The following is a 5,293-nucleotide window of genomic DNA, read 5'->3' as shown; positions in this document are numbered from 1 at the left end:
AGGCCAATGTTTCCTTATTGATTTTCTGGGTGATCTCTCCCATGATGAAATGATTGATGAAAATGGGGTATTAAAGTCCCCTTCTATTATTGTATTGCTGTCTATTTCTACCTTTAGGGAAAGCTGAGGACATTTCTTATTCAATTTTACATATTAAATGTAGAGCATAGTTATTGGAAAATACGAGGTATTTAACAAATAAGTGAAATAAAAGAATAAAATCAGAATGTATTAGGGAATATCTCTTTTCTGAATTGAATTTTTAAACCCATAAATTCTTTCCATATTTATATATTTTATTCACTATTGAATTTCTACACCGTACTGTGGATATGCACATTGAAATTTTATTAAAGATGACATGTTAAAAACAAAGAACTTAGCACCATAGAAAGATTTTAAGAATATTGTAAGAAGCATAGCCTAGAAGTTTATATTCTATCAGAAGTGAAAAAATATACCTATTCTAACACTCACAAGCAGGTTTTTTTTTTCTAAGAATAATTTAGAGTCTATGTTTGAATAAACATAGGTTGTGACATTCTTTCCTCAGATAGTATCTGTTACTTTATGAAATTGACATTTCAGTTTTTACTTTTGAAAAGATGATTGATGGATGGCTCCCCGATGCTTTTGAAAGGACCTTGCATCCTTTATCTATTGCTGCATAGCAAAGCACCAAAAAAGTTAATGTACTTTAAAAAAATGTACTTTTTCCTGCAATTCTGTGAAATGCCTGATCGGTGCTTCAGGAATCACCTAGAATCACCAGGTCTCACTCATGCAGCTACAGTCAGCGGGCCAATACGCTGGAAGTGGACTCAGCTGGGAGAATTGGGATGGTGGGGCCTCTGTCTCCACTAAGGTCTGTAATCTTAGGCATGACGATCTTAAGACAACATTGTATGAGGGCAAATACCAACGCATTATATTAACCAAGGTCCTGGATTTGAGGTGGGAGTGACCTCGTGGAATATTTTATTGGGGACTGTTAGTGTAAAATTTTATCAGTGACCCCAATATTAGCATTTAAATAGCTTACACAAATGCATATGCTTCATTAAACAAATTGTAATGACTTCACATTGATTAAATATTTATTATTTAATTTAATATCAGGCTTTCTTTTTTTTAAAAAAGATTTTTTAATTTATTTATTCATGAGAGACAGAGAGAGAGAGAGGCAGAGACACAGCAGAAGGAGAAGCAGTGTCCCTGCAGGGAGCCTGATGTGGGACTCCATCCCAGGACTCCAGGACCACACCCTGGGCCGAAGGCAGGCGCTCAACTGCTGAGCCACCCAAGGATCCCTAATATCAGGCTTTCAAGCAGAATGGAAGGTAGTAGAATTTTTGAAACTGTCAAAGCAAGTAAATTACCCATCTAACATTGGCTAACCTAACTAAATGTTTTGATTTTCTAATATTAATTTTCTGAAAACTATGCCAAAATAAGTCATTTTAATAATTTGAATTTTAAAATGCTACTTCCCTTATCAATTTCATATTTTTATGCTCACTTCTTGACGCAGCCATGGAGATGTCCCAGTTGGATCCCCTTTGAAGAATGTAATTGCTGTGCAGATACAGGGAGCGTGGATAGCTGACAGCCCCCAGCTGCATCACCTGCTGGATCAGTCTGAGTTTCAAGCTGAGGCCATTCTCTTCCTGAACAGCTTCCCTTCAAGAATGCACAATGGTGGAGGAATTAGGACAAGTCATTTCTGCCCATTGTAAGGATCTAACATTGATGAGTAGGATGGCCATCTAAATTGCTGGTAGGATGTCTCATAGAAGCCTAGAAAAAGAATGTCCCATGCTGAGGTAAGTTGAAATGCTTGAATTACCGTGACAGATAATGGAAGACTCGACAAAAGACTCAGGAAAATGGCCATACCGGAATGGATACACTATGTGAGTCCAAAAGACCATCAGAAAATTATGCTTCAAAGGAAGACTCAGAAGACACGGCACTCACAGAGGCTATTGGGAGTGTGCTGATAGAGGGTCGCTAGCGTTACTCAGAGGCCTGGTCAGACGTGACTCTAGGAGAGTCTGATAGGGCCTGACGTATTGATAGCCACGGGGATAGCAGGGCATCAAAGCAACAGAGGCCAGTGGCAACCCTCAATGGCAGGGGTGGTCACAAGGACTGTAATGAGGAGTGAGTGGCATTCAACAGAAGATAGTTAACATAACAGCATTCCTGAGAACACAACATGTGAGGCTGTCGCTCTGCTGAATATCCATAATCAAAAGAAAGTAAGATTGAAAGAGCAGAAGGCTAAGGGTGGTCATTCTAAATAAAGTCATAACCCTTTTCTCAATGTACAGAATTCCAAGTCAATTTTTTGGCCAAGATGAACGGATTGAGGTGCTCAATTCCCAAATAGAAGCATTCACAATAATTACACAGGGAAACAATTCTCTCAGCATTTCCCCCTTCAGCTGCAGCTGTTTACTAAGGTGATACACTTGGAAATGGGACACTCGAGCATTTCAAGAGCAACTGGACACAGAGTTTGAGTTACGTCTGATACTTATGACCCCGAAGCCTCATCATGCCTTCTCTATTAAAACAGGGGTGGCCATGAGGCAAGCGATGATTAAAGTTATGACCAAAGTCTGGTTTGTGGAACCAATGTCCTGAAGACTGACCCATTGGTTAAATCTCCCAGGTTCTGAAGCGTAGTTGAACTTGAAAATCTTGGCAGTTGGAATATACTCAATAGTGAGTCCTTGTTTTACTATTGATTGTATCAAGTTTTTATTTAATTTCTAGTTAGTAAAAAAAAAATAAAAATAAATAAATAAATAAATAAATAAATAAATAAATAAATAAATAAATTCTAGTTAGTTAATGTATAGTGTAATACTGGTTTCAGGAGCAGGGATTCATCACTTATGTCGAATCCCCAGGGCACATCCCAACAAGGGCCCTCCTTGACATCCATCACCCATCTAGCCCATGCATCACCCAGTCTCCTTCCATTAACCCTCAGCTTGTTCTCTATCATTAAGAATCTATATGGTTTGCTTCCCCCCTTTTCTCCTTCCTCCATGTTTACCTCTTTTGTTTCTTAAGTTCTACATGTGAGTGAAAGCATATAGCATTTGTCTTTCTCTGACTGATTTGTTATGCTTAGCATAATATAGTCTAGCTCCATCCATGTTATTGCAAAAGGCAAGATTCCATTATTTTTTTATGGCTGTGTGTGTGTGTGTGTGCGTGTGTATAAATTATATCACATCATTATCCACTCTCAATGGACAGATGTTTGGGCTTTTTCTGTAATTTGTCCTAATAGTGAGTCCTTGATCTGTGTGGTAAAAGCTATTATGATCATGGGGAGACCACAACCCTCTAGGTCTTCACTTTTACCTTGATAGTGAATCAAAACCAGCATTTTACCTTCAGAGGGGCAAGACGTGGCAGAAATTGGTGCCACTTTTAAAGATCTAGATAATGTAATGCAGTGATTTCTATCATGCATCTGTTTAGTTTGGAGAAATTTGAGAGATCTTGGAGAATAAATGCACAGCACCACAGTTTCAATTAAATAGCAATATCACTCATAGATGTCATGACAAACACTGTTGTGTGGATAAATGTGTCTACCGGTATATGGTATGTGATCACCAATTTGGAAAATATGTGTTTAATCTAGAGAAATAATCAAAAGGTGTTTTATTTACCTGAAATAGACTAAAATACACATAATTGTATTAACTATTAACCATCTATTCCTTCTGTCTATTAACTATCATTCCTTCTGTCATAATATAGCCAAAAACAGTCTGAATTGTCTAGCCATCCTATATATTTACTTCATCCTTGTGTTTTAACCATGATACCTTGGGTGAGGTATGGTGATGGTAGGTGCAGTTCAAAAGAGGAACACTAGAAATAATTTTGCAATTTTGTTATATTTAGAGTTCCACCGGGAGAACACAACATGCCATATGGGACTCAAGGGAAACACTAGGATCTATGATAAGGAAGAGAGTAAGGGTAGCTACGGGCAAAAGCCTTTATTCTGGTTTCTGTGTGAAGAAAAGGGCAAGGCAGGGGAATCAAGCCTAGGATTGGATAACGTGAATAATTCTAGAGGGTTCTAGGTATTCATAGGGGCTGTTCCTCATTTTCAGCCACTTGATCCTGGCGAAATTGCCAGGGTGTATAGTGGCCCAGAGTATGAAAGTCAGAAAGAGAATTAATCGGAGTTGTGTGCTTATTGGCTTACTCAAGAAGGGGAACTAACTAGCTTGCATCTAGGGCTCAGAACTGTGTCAAGACAATGAGCACACATTGGCGTGCATGCACACACACATACAAATATATTACACCATGACACGATTACCAGGCAGGACAAGTAGATATATTTATTCATGCGCAGCAGCAAATGATGTGGTATGGGGACTTGGAACAGAAAGGACTGAAGATTAGAGACAAGGAGGACTAGGATAGAACCATGTGCATGGAAACCCAAGAGAGCACACGTACAAATATATTTGTATCATGTATTAATTCTCAACAGAAATCATCCATCGTGGAAGAGGCATTGAAGAACGAAATAGACAAAATGGCCATCAATTGATGTTTTACTACCTTTGTCTTCACTCAACTCCAGAAATGACACAGCACACACACAAGTGGAGTGGCCATATGCAGACTTATGTGAGTCCAACAGCTTGGGCTCCCTAATGTCAAAGTAATCCAGCTGCTGTATCTCCTGAATCTCTAATCTCTCAGCAACAGCCAACTCTGAAGCACTAGTATGAAGCTATTCCCTGAGGAATTCAATAAGTTATATTGAGGTTCTTCTCTCCTTTCTCATAAATGTAAACAATTATTCCAAGAATGGGTTTGCCTTTCTTGCCCATAAACCTTCAACCACACCAACATCCATGGTAACAGAATGCTTAATTGACAAATATGAATTTCTTTACAAAAGAGTGTCCAACGAAAGAACACCTCTATGGCAAAGGATGTACAGGTGTGGGCCCATGAAAATGTGATCCATTGGTTCTATCCCTTTATGCTCCATCTAGATACAGTGGCTAGATAGATCATTGGAAGGGCCTAAAGGTATGACCAAGGCATAAGCATGGAGCCAAGAGTCTGTAGAGATGAAGTGCTATTCTCTAGCATTTAACGTAAACACTAAATCAGAGGCCTTGTATAGAGCTGTGTTCCTAATAGAAAAGACACAAGAAACTGGTAACTAATGGTGAATAGTAAGAACAGCTTTGCTTGCTGTCATTCCCATGTCTGCAAAAGTGGGTTTTTCCTG

The 5,293-nt window shown here is 38.7% G+C and overlaps 1 long non-coding RNA gene across 1 annotated transcript; it reads left to right on the top strand.

Moving 5' to 3' along the window:
* The first annotated feature begins 1,195 nt into the window (after positions 1–1,195).
* LOC111095742 lies at positions 1,196–4,915 on the top strand. The gene is made up of 3 exons (XR_005357669.1): positions 1,196–1,340; positions 1,532–2,730; positions 4,538–4,915. It is a non-coding gene; the product is annotated as an uncharacterized LOC111095742 (long non-coding RNA).
* The last annotated feature ends 378 nt before the right edge of the window (positions 4,916–5,293 follow it).

This window comes from Canis lupus, chromosome 4, assembly GCF_011100685.1.
Source record: "Canis lupus familiaris isolate Mischka breed German Shepherd chromosome 4, alternate assembly UU_Cfam_GSD_1.0, whole genome shotgun sequence".
In the NCBI taxonomy this organism is placed as follows: Eukaryota; Metazoa; Chordata; class Mammalia; order Carnivora; family Canidae; genus Canis; species Canis lupus.
This window is presented reverse-complemented; position numbering and strand designations above follow the sequence as displayed.